Here is a 10,228-nt window from a genome sequence, read left to right on the forward strand (position 1 = left end):
TTAATATTCGGTTTCAAATTAAATAAGGGAAATACTAACTAGTGTCCTTAAAGTACTAGTTAATAATCCATTTAAAAAAAGGTTTTATGGAAAAAAAAAAAGTAATTAATATTTTGACAATTTTTTTCATCTCTCATAAAAGTAGTATCAAAACTTTTCTAAAATAGATTATTAATGAATACTCTAAAAGTACTCGTTAACCTGACCCATTATATAAAATTTCTTTTTGAGTGTCTGTGACCACTACCTTTTCTTTAATCTTGTTGATGTTGACTAGGAACTCTAAAGTTATGGCTGTGAAAAAAGATAAGAATCTCTGCAGTAATCTCGTACTACAATAACCACCAAAAGTATCATATTTGATTCCTTGGATCCTTAAAGAATAAAGATAGGCTGGCCTTTCTCTAAAAAAAAAAAAAACAAAAAGATACGCAGGCCTAATCTTCACACGCGCGTGCACACACACACACAACAACCAAAAAAAAAAAAAAAAGATAAAGATAAAGATAACCACTGATGTGGCAATGTGAACCCGACTTTGGTTTTTTCTTTAGGGATCCAAGGAATCAAATATGATACTTTTGGTGGTTATTGTAGTAGGCAGGCCTAATTGTTAGAAAATGCCTATTTTGCTAAAAGTTTGGTTTTTATGAATTATATTGCTAAAAAACCTAATTTGCACGTTATTTAATTATATAAACACTTTTGGAACTTGATTTAACCAAAGTCGAGGTATATGCAGTAACCACTAATGTGGCAATGTGAACCCGACTTTGATAAAATTGAATTTTATATTATGAGTGATTTTAATCACAAAAACTGAGAGTGGGTATTTTTTCTAAATATTGTTTTGCACAATAAATTTGAGAATAATTTTCTAAACGTTTTTTTTTTTTTTTTTGGGGTTAAATAATAGCTTTTCCCGAATTATATTACTAAAAAACTACTTCAACAAGTTATTTATTTATATAGTATCTTTTTAATTGGAATTTGATTTTGCCAAAATCGAGTTCAAATCTCAAAATAAAACTCAATTTTATCAAATAAAACTCAATGTGTATTCACTCTCCCCCATATTTATTTGGTCTTCATTAATATGTAATGTGTATTCACTATTCACAAAGTAGTACTCATGACTAATACTTTGTACGATATTGCCAAGATATATATAATCTCTTTATTGAAAGTTTTCTTCTTCTTCTTCTTCTTTTTATTTTTTTATTTTATTTTTTTCAGTTTCTTCAGTTTTTTAGTTAGAGCTAATTTAGCTAAAATTGGGTCAACATTGGCCTTACTTTTAGTTAGCATAAACAATCACTGATGGTGGTTGTGGGTGGCAGCAGTGGTTGGTACTTGGTGGTGGCTTTGGATTTGTATGGTTATCATTGATGGTTGTGGTGGTTAGTGAGGTCAGTGAAGAAGAGTGAGATAGGCAAGAGATGAAGAAGTAGAGAGAAAAATAATAAATAAAAAGAAAGAATAATTAGAACATTTAATTACAAATATAGAAAATAAGAGAGTTTGATGCAGGACCACTTGACAATGTGCCAAATAAAATAGAAATCATGAATGCTCCTAATTTCGTAGAGTTGGCCAGGCAAAGCTATAAAAGGGTTAATTAAGGGACCACGAGGACCACGGCCATTGCATTAATATTGGGAATGGCAACAAGCCAGGTTCGGGCTGGGCTTTTTCATATCGAGACCCGCCCCATGGGCCTGGACCTATTACCAGAACCCGGCCCGTTTAATAAACAGGTTTTTTATGCAGGGCCCAAACCCGCCCTGTTAGGCCCTGTAGGTCCCACGGGCCCCGTTTAGCCCAACCAAAGTTGGATCCAATCCACGGCCCAAATTGTGGCTCAACCAAAAAATAAATTAAAAAATTGAATTGAAGCCCAAATTCATTTTTGCCTAGATTCAAGCCCTATGACGTGCAGATTTAAGCCCATATAACATGGCCCAAATGTCAAATCAGTCCAAATCATAGGCTATTAATCATAAATTAGTAAATCACCTGTTAATTATAAATCTATAAATCAATAAGTCATAACTGATATCATAAATCAATAAATCACCTATTAATTATAAATCTATAAATCAAAAAATCATAGCTAAGATTATAAATCAATAAATCACCTAGCTAAGATAACCATTTAATCATTAATCAATAAATCATAACTAAAATCACCTACTAAACATAAAAATAAAATAAATATTACCATGGTCGGCTTAATGGTTTGTACACGGATGAAACGGTGAGTTACCATAAATGTGTGACAATTCCCTCTCTCTCTATTACATCAATGAGTAAGCCGAAAGAAAAAGTGAATAGATGTATGACCTTTAAGAAGAGATGCACAAGACTGGGATCCATCCAACCTAATAGCATGGGGGGACGTCTAATCCTTTTGCCGCCGCAAGGCTGGCTAATCGTACAAGTCCAACAAGTCTAAGAAATTAAAAAACTACAAAATAAATCCAACAAGTTTTAGGATAATTACAAACCAACAAGTCTAAGAAATTAAAAAGCTACTAAATTAATACAACAAGTCTAATCCTCCATAGCTGTGACACAACTCTCATCCTCTTCATTAGGCTCCCAGTGTGCAATCTCTTGGCATAGTTGAAGAACCTATAACAACAATGAATTAAAAAATGGAATAAACTTCATCAAATTATAACTAGCAAATATAAAAATACAATTTTGATTTCATTTTATAAATACAAATTATACAATTGCTAAGAGAACCAGTTTTCAGCTTGTTCAGTGTCAGTGACTTCTTCCTTACTTTCCTAAAATTGGTAAAATTTAAGAAGATATAATCAGCTTCAATTTCAAATCAATGTCTATGGGAACTAAAAATGTGGTTCAGCACACTTCTAGCTCATGTATATACTTCTTCTCCTAACTCAAAAGAAATTATTCCAGGAAAAAATTCTATTTATATTAATCAACATGAAAGAATAATGAAAACATCAGTGCAGTTCGCTTGCATTATATCATGTAATAGAGATGGTTCAATTTCCAATTTCTCACCAAGAATAGATAAGAAACTAAACATAAAAGGCACGCATAATGTCTATGTAATAGAGATGGTTCAGTTATGAAACAAGAAGCTTAGGACAAACAAAATCTACCTAGTGCAGCTCCATCAGTTCCTAAAGACAATTACTTAGTAGTACTGTTTTTATGCAGGCTTTACCTGTAAGAAACACTTAACAGTAATAGATTATTGACAAATAAGGCCAAAAATATTATGAAACATTGCACTAGACATAAAAATTTGTCAAAAAAGATTTATTCTCAATGATAATCTAATCAATTAAAAACATGTATAATTATATTTACATACATCATTCAAACTTTCAATATAGTTGCTCTAGACTCTACCATCACAAAAATTCCATCATTGCTGCATCTTCACACCTCATCATATGATTTCAAAGAAACAAATTGCAATTTTCCCACATACCCTTTTTATGTTAACACATCACTCCCATAATATTAGATTATTTTCTCAAAGCTACCGGAAAACTCAAAAGAAACATGTCATTTTATGGGATTTAATATCAAGAAAATCAAGTTCATGCTTTTACCCATAAATTCCACTTTTGATACCAAACTTTAAAACCCTAATAATATTTATTTCACACAAATACAACATAATTTCAGATTTCCCTTTCAAAATAAAAACCACAATACAAAAATCCTAAATAATTTTCAAGATGAAATAATAAATAAAAAAATTAAAACCCTAAATAATATCACATTTGATAATAAGAAAAACACAAACACGATAGGAAAACCGAGTAATTTTAGCAAATAAGATATTATTTTTCTGATTTTCAACCACAAACACAACTACACAAGTTCACAATACAAAATCCTAAATATTTTTGCAATAAGAGAAAAACAAAACCCAAAAAAAAAAAAAAAGTAAAAAGAAAAAGGATAAAGGGAAATAAAAGTCGGGGTTATAAAATAAGGTATTTATACTAGGATCTTAGGGTTTAAAAAATATATACATATTAATATATATATATATATATATATATATATATAGGTTGGGTTCGGGCTGGGTATGCCTAATATCCGAGCCCGCTTCGGGTTTTTTAATGAAAACCCAAACCCGACCCTAATGTTAAACAGGTCGGGTCAGATCGAGTACCTGTGGATCGGGTACATTTTGCCATCCCTAATTAATATTGAAAAATGAGTCTCAATCGATCACTATGAAACTGATTGCAATCTTATTCTATTTGTAAGGATCTCTAAGCCATTCTTTGACCTTGTCATTTTGGCAAATAAAATTTTCTACAAGTACATTTAAGGTTCATCCCAAATTTGGGCCCAATAAGATTAAACTTGGCCCTCCAAACAAAATTATTGGCCCTTTATATCAAAAAATATCCCAAATAACAACAAACAATCATCTAAAACATCAAAACATTTAACAAGAAGCTGTAGTTTTTAGCCTTTCAAAAACAAAAACAAAAATAACAAGTTTAAAAAAAAATATATATAATGTTAAGCTACAAATTTGGTCCCTATTTTTTACACCATATTTTAATTTGGTCCCTAATCTTTAAAAAAAAATAGAGGCTGGTTTACCCAAAAAAGGCAATCTTTTAAACAGAGCTGTTGAAGAGAGAGGGTGAGCTTGAGTGTGTACTGGACACCACGCCGTTGTTGTCAACTGGATGATCATATGCTTGGTATCATCTATTTTCTCGCTTCTTTGAACTTGCCCTCTTTCAACTCATGTCTGCGTATCTTACTATTTTCTACTCTATGTTTTTGGGATAATGGTAAAGTTAGTACTTTCAAGTTTGAACTGGCTTTATTTTAAAGGGTGCCAACAATGGGTATGGTCATATGGGTGAGTCATGATTGGATCTGTTATACCAGTATTGTCTGAATGTATTGAAGCAAATTATCGCTTAAAGGGTGTTGTGGAAAAAGATTAAAAATAAATAATGAAAAAAGGAATTACATTCATTATCAAAAATCAAAGCAAAGAAAACCTCAAAGGTCATGTTTTGGAGGTATGTTAACGTAAAATTAATTTGTTTATCTCTTAATTTACTTTACTAGTTCTGTTAATTAGTCTCATATTTCCACATCATTTTTAACCTACTTTCTCAATGGTATATGTTAACATAAAATAATTTATAATTATGACATTTTAATTTGAATATAACACATTTTTAGTATGAATTAGAATGTTATTTTTATAAAATTTCTTAAAAAAAAGACTTTGCTTATACATATGTTTATAAAATTATTTTATTTTATGTTTATAATAACATATAGATTAAATAAACAAAAAATAATATATAAAATAAAGGGTAAACCTATTGGATCCATTTTACTATTCTAGTGCAAAAACTTTGATGACAAAAAATTATGAAAAGTTCATGTACTAAAAATATGACCATTTGTGAAAATTGAATGATTTTTATAAACTCAAATTCAATAATTTAATTATCAAATTGTAGATAGTGAGTGCCTAGTTCGGGTTGTTGCTCTAATGCCTTCTTTTCTTCATTGCTATCAAGGAGGATAAACAATTTTGGAGGGAGATGGCTAAAAAACCAAATGAGAGTTGTGGAGGAATACATGTTTAACTAGATAGTATAAGCTGACCACCATCAAACCTTTAATTTTGTTTTCAAATATAAGAAATTTTTTTAGGAATACATTTTTTTTTCCTTTTCCAAATTTAAATATAATCCTCCCTTCCTTTTTCTCTCCCTCTCTTTTTTCCTCCATCTTAGCGATAAACAAAAGGGTTTGCAATCGAAACAACTGTCACACTGGGAAATGTGTACTAGCAAGTGCAAAACATTTTGCCTCCACTTAAATATGTCGTTTAAACCCTCTCATTCACTTCCTCTCTCACCACTTACCACTTAATTTGGTGTTAATTATTGTCTTCTCCTTCCCAAAATTAAATTTTATTGCAAATTGTTTTTTTCTTTTTCGGGGGGGGGGGGGGGGGTGTCCAACTTGAGTTAGCCCCCTCCATAAGGTTTTAACATATAAATCTAAATTCATATAATTTTATATATATATATATATATATAGGGTTTTATATTGTACATTTATATTACTTATAAATTTAAAATGTAATTTTATAGGAATTATATTATGTTATATTAACATAAAAGAATACATGTGCTTAAAACATATGTACATAATATACTTTCTCAAGGGCATATGTTGACATAAAATAAATTATAATGTTATGATATTTTAATTATAATTAAGCACATTTTAAACCAAATTAGAATGCTATATTTATAATTTTTCTTAAAAAATACTTTCCTTATAACATATGTTTATTAATTTATTCTATTTTATGTTTATAGTAACATATAAATTATATAAAAAAAATTATATGTTCACAACATTTTTACAATATTTTTACAACAAGGGGGGTCCAACTTGAGTTAGCCCCCTCCATAAGGTTTTAATATATAAATCTAAATTCATATAATTATATATATAGGGTTTTATATTGTACATTTATATTACTTGTAAATTTAAAATGTAATTTTATAGGAATTATATTATGTTATATTAACATAAAAGAACACATGTGCTTAAAACATATGTACATAATATACTTTCTCAAGGGCATATGTTGACATAAAATAAATTATAATGTTATGATATTTTAATTATAATTAAGCACATTTTAAACCAAATTAGAATGCTATATTTATAAATTTTCTTAAAAAATACTTTCCTTATAACATATGTTTATTAATTTATTCTATTTTATGTTTATAGTAACATATAAATTATATAAGAGAAATGATATGTTCACAACATTTTTACAATATTTTTATAACAAATCCGAAGTGACAGGTTGTTACTGATTGTTATTACTGAAGTAAAAAAGTAATCTTAGTGTTAGGTTCAAATTTGAACCAATAACAACTAACCACCTATGATTTGTTGTGAAAATATTGTAAAAAATGTTATGGACGTAGTACCTCTCATTATATAATAATATGTTATAGCAGAATGAATTATAATTATAATACTATGTTAATTCCCAATGGTGTAAGAACATAGACCATTTTACTCAAAAAAGAAAATCATTTAAACAGAGCTGTTGAAGAGAGAGGGTGAGTTTGAGCATGTACTCTACACCACGCTGCTGCTGCCAACTAGCCGATCATATCGTGCATAGTCAAGGATAGCAATTTATACAGATATACTACTTCCTATAGGTGCCATGGTTCAAGGATAGCAATATTTGTACCATGTCTGCTTCACATTTTCATAAATTATTCTTATTATAAACCAAGACCGTCAACGGACTTCAATTGAGGCATGGGACCATGGTGATTTTGCAGGGCAGGAATACGAAAGACAGGCACAGAAGCTGATAGTGAATGTAAAGGATTTGTTTGCGGAAGCAGTTGACAAAGTGGCAAAGTTAGAGCTCATTGACAGCGTTGAAAAGTTAGGCCTAGACAGCCATTTTGATGTGGAAATCAAGGAGGCTCTAGACATCATATCATCCACTAAGAATAAAAATCCTAGTTCAAAAGAGGATCTCTACACTACTGCACTATGCTTTAGGCTTCTTAGGCAGCATGGCTATGAAGTTTCACAAGGTAAAATAATCTTAGCATTTAAAAATCCTGTTTTTCTTATTCAAGTTCGTCTCCAATTATACTTTGCTTTCTAAATCCAGTACATCATGTGGAATGCAGATATGTTTAGAGGCTTCCTGGATGAAAAAGCCGGTTTGTTCAAGAAAAGCACACGCACAAATATCAAAGAAATGCTTGAACTTTTGGAGGCCTCACACTTGGCTTTAGAAGGTGAAGACCTCATGGATGCTGCTAGAGATTTCTCAACAGAAACTCTCAAAGATTGCATTCCTAATTTAGACTCTGACCTTGCTGAACAAGTGTCCCATGTTTTTGAGCTTCCGTCACAAAGGAGATTGCAGTGGTTTGACTTCAAATGGCACATCAACGCATATGAGAAAGACAGACATATGAATGCTATGTTACTTGAACTTGCTAAACTTCATTTCAACATAAAGCCACACCTCAAAAAGAGATGAGGGAATCATCCAGGTGAGTATAGCGACAAATAAATAGTAATCTGTGAATATCTTAAACAAGGAACTCACCATGCACAACGTATATAATATAGCAGGAGAGAAATTGAGAAAAAGATTTTTTTTTTTTTTTGGAGAAATTGAGAAAAGAACTAACTTTTTCCTTTTGTGTCATTTAGGTGGTGGAGGTATCTGGGCCTCTCAAAGGAATTGAGTTTCGCTAGAGACCGACTGGCTGAAAGTTTTATGTGCTCGGTGGGCTTTGCTTCTGAGCCTAAGTACACATATCTAAGAAAATTGCTAACTAAAGTCACTAATCTGATAGCGATAATTGATGATGTTTATGGCACACTGGAAGAACTAAAGCTGTTCACCAATGCCGTAAATAGGTAAGTATTGCAGCATATAAAATAGGCACATATGCTTGTTTTAATTCTGACCAAAATATTAATTTTGGGTGGGATGTCAGTGAAACTCAACACCTGCCGGAGTGTTTGAAGAATTGCTTCCTAGCACTTTACAATACGGTCAATGAAATCGCTAATGAAATTCAAAAAGAGAAGGGTTCGAATCAATTATTACCTCATGCAAAAAAAGTGGTACTTTTTGAGAATATCCTTTTTTTTTTTTCCCCTCACTATCATGTGGAATATACACAATAGGTAGATATCAGTCATTGGATCTTTTATTGAAAATCTTCTTTTTTCTTTTTTTTTGGGTTGATAGTGGACAGATTTTTGTAAGCAAAGTGGTACAACATGGGCTACACACCATCCCTTCAAGAATATCTAAGCAATGCATGGACTTCATCGGCTGGCGCTATATTTTTGGTTCATCAATTTTTTTCTATGGGACATGAGGTAACGAAGGGAATGGAAGATTTTCTGCAATGATCTTGTGACTTCTGTGGTAATTACTATTCCTTTTAAGTGAATAAAGAACCCTATAATAATTATTTTCTTATTATGCATTCCTTATAGAACATTTATTATATTTTTGTTCATTCATTACGGAGCATAAGTTGGTACAATAACTTGTAACAGGCTGAGCAAGAGAGAGGCGATGCTCCTTCATCAATTGTATGTTATATGAGAGAAGCGAATGTTTCAGAGGAAATAGCCCGGATGCACATTCAAGGAATGATAAAACAAAACTTGGAAGAAAATAAATGGGCAATGCTTTAATCAATATCCGACGCAGCAATTTGTTAATATTGCTACAAATACTGCGCGTATGACACATAGCCTTTACCAAAATGGAGATGGATTTGGTGTTCAAGACCAAGGCACACGGGAAAATATCATGTTTTTGCTAGTTGAACCTTTCATGCTTTATTGAAATGTGAGAGAAGGAAACACTAAGTTATCATATTCCATGAGCTAGTACCTAATAATTTTCATTAATAAAACTTGCCATTTTATTATTTATAATGTTTGTATTCTAATAAGAGTAGTTTTATTATACACACTCTGTTACACACATTTATATACAAAAATGAAAAATCATTTGAAATTGTGATTTAAAGTAATAATTTTCAAGTTGTAAATTATTACTTTAAGTCACAATTTTAATTACTTTTTAATATTTGTAAATGTGTATATAACATGTATGTAATTGCTTTTATCCTCCTAATAACGCACGACATGTGATTTGTAACTTGAATCGGTATCTAGGTTAAGTCATAAGTGCATGGTCTTGTCCTTACCATGCAAAATAAGTATGATGGGTTTGTAAAACATTTTACGTAGTGTAATGAAAGTGTCTTATCTTGTGTGTGTGGAATACCCCTCCTTTTAAACAAATATATTTGGTGTTTTGTTTTATATATGTTTAATTGTATGTATCTACTATGATTTTCGTATTCTTGACTTGGAACTCTAAAGTCGTGGGCCTTGTGGCTGAAAAATAAATGGCTTGAATCTTGGCTAAAACAACGAATTTCTCACAGGCACCATAACAATTAGCCCTTTAATTTATATTTAAATTAATTTTATATATAGTTTAATAAATTTATACATATTTTATTTACATATACCTAAGTCAAAAAAGTTAAGTGAGCCTTTATATATTTTTATATCACTTAAATAATATTTAATTTTTTTCATCAATTTAATTAATGTTCTATATTATTATTTTTAT

General features: G+C 30.6%; 1 pseudogene; it reads left to right on the forward strand.

Moving 5' to 3' along the window:
- The first annotated feature begins 7,300 nt into the window (after positions 1 to 7,300).
- On the forward strand, positions 7,301 to 9,427 carry LOC126728782 ((E,E)-alpha-farnesene synthase-like; annotated as a pseudogene).
- Positions 9,428 to 10,228: the final 801 nt, after the last annotated feature.

This window comes from Quercus robur, chromosome 5 (assembly GCF_932294415.1).
Source record: "Quercus robur chromosome 5, dhQueRobu3.1, whole genome shotgun sequence".
Classification (NCBI taxonomy): Eukaryota; Viridiplantae; Streptophyta; class Magnoliopsida; order Fagales; family Fagaceae; genus Quercus; species Quercus robur.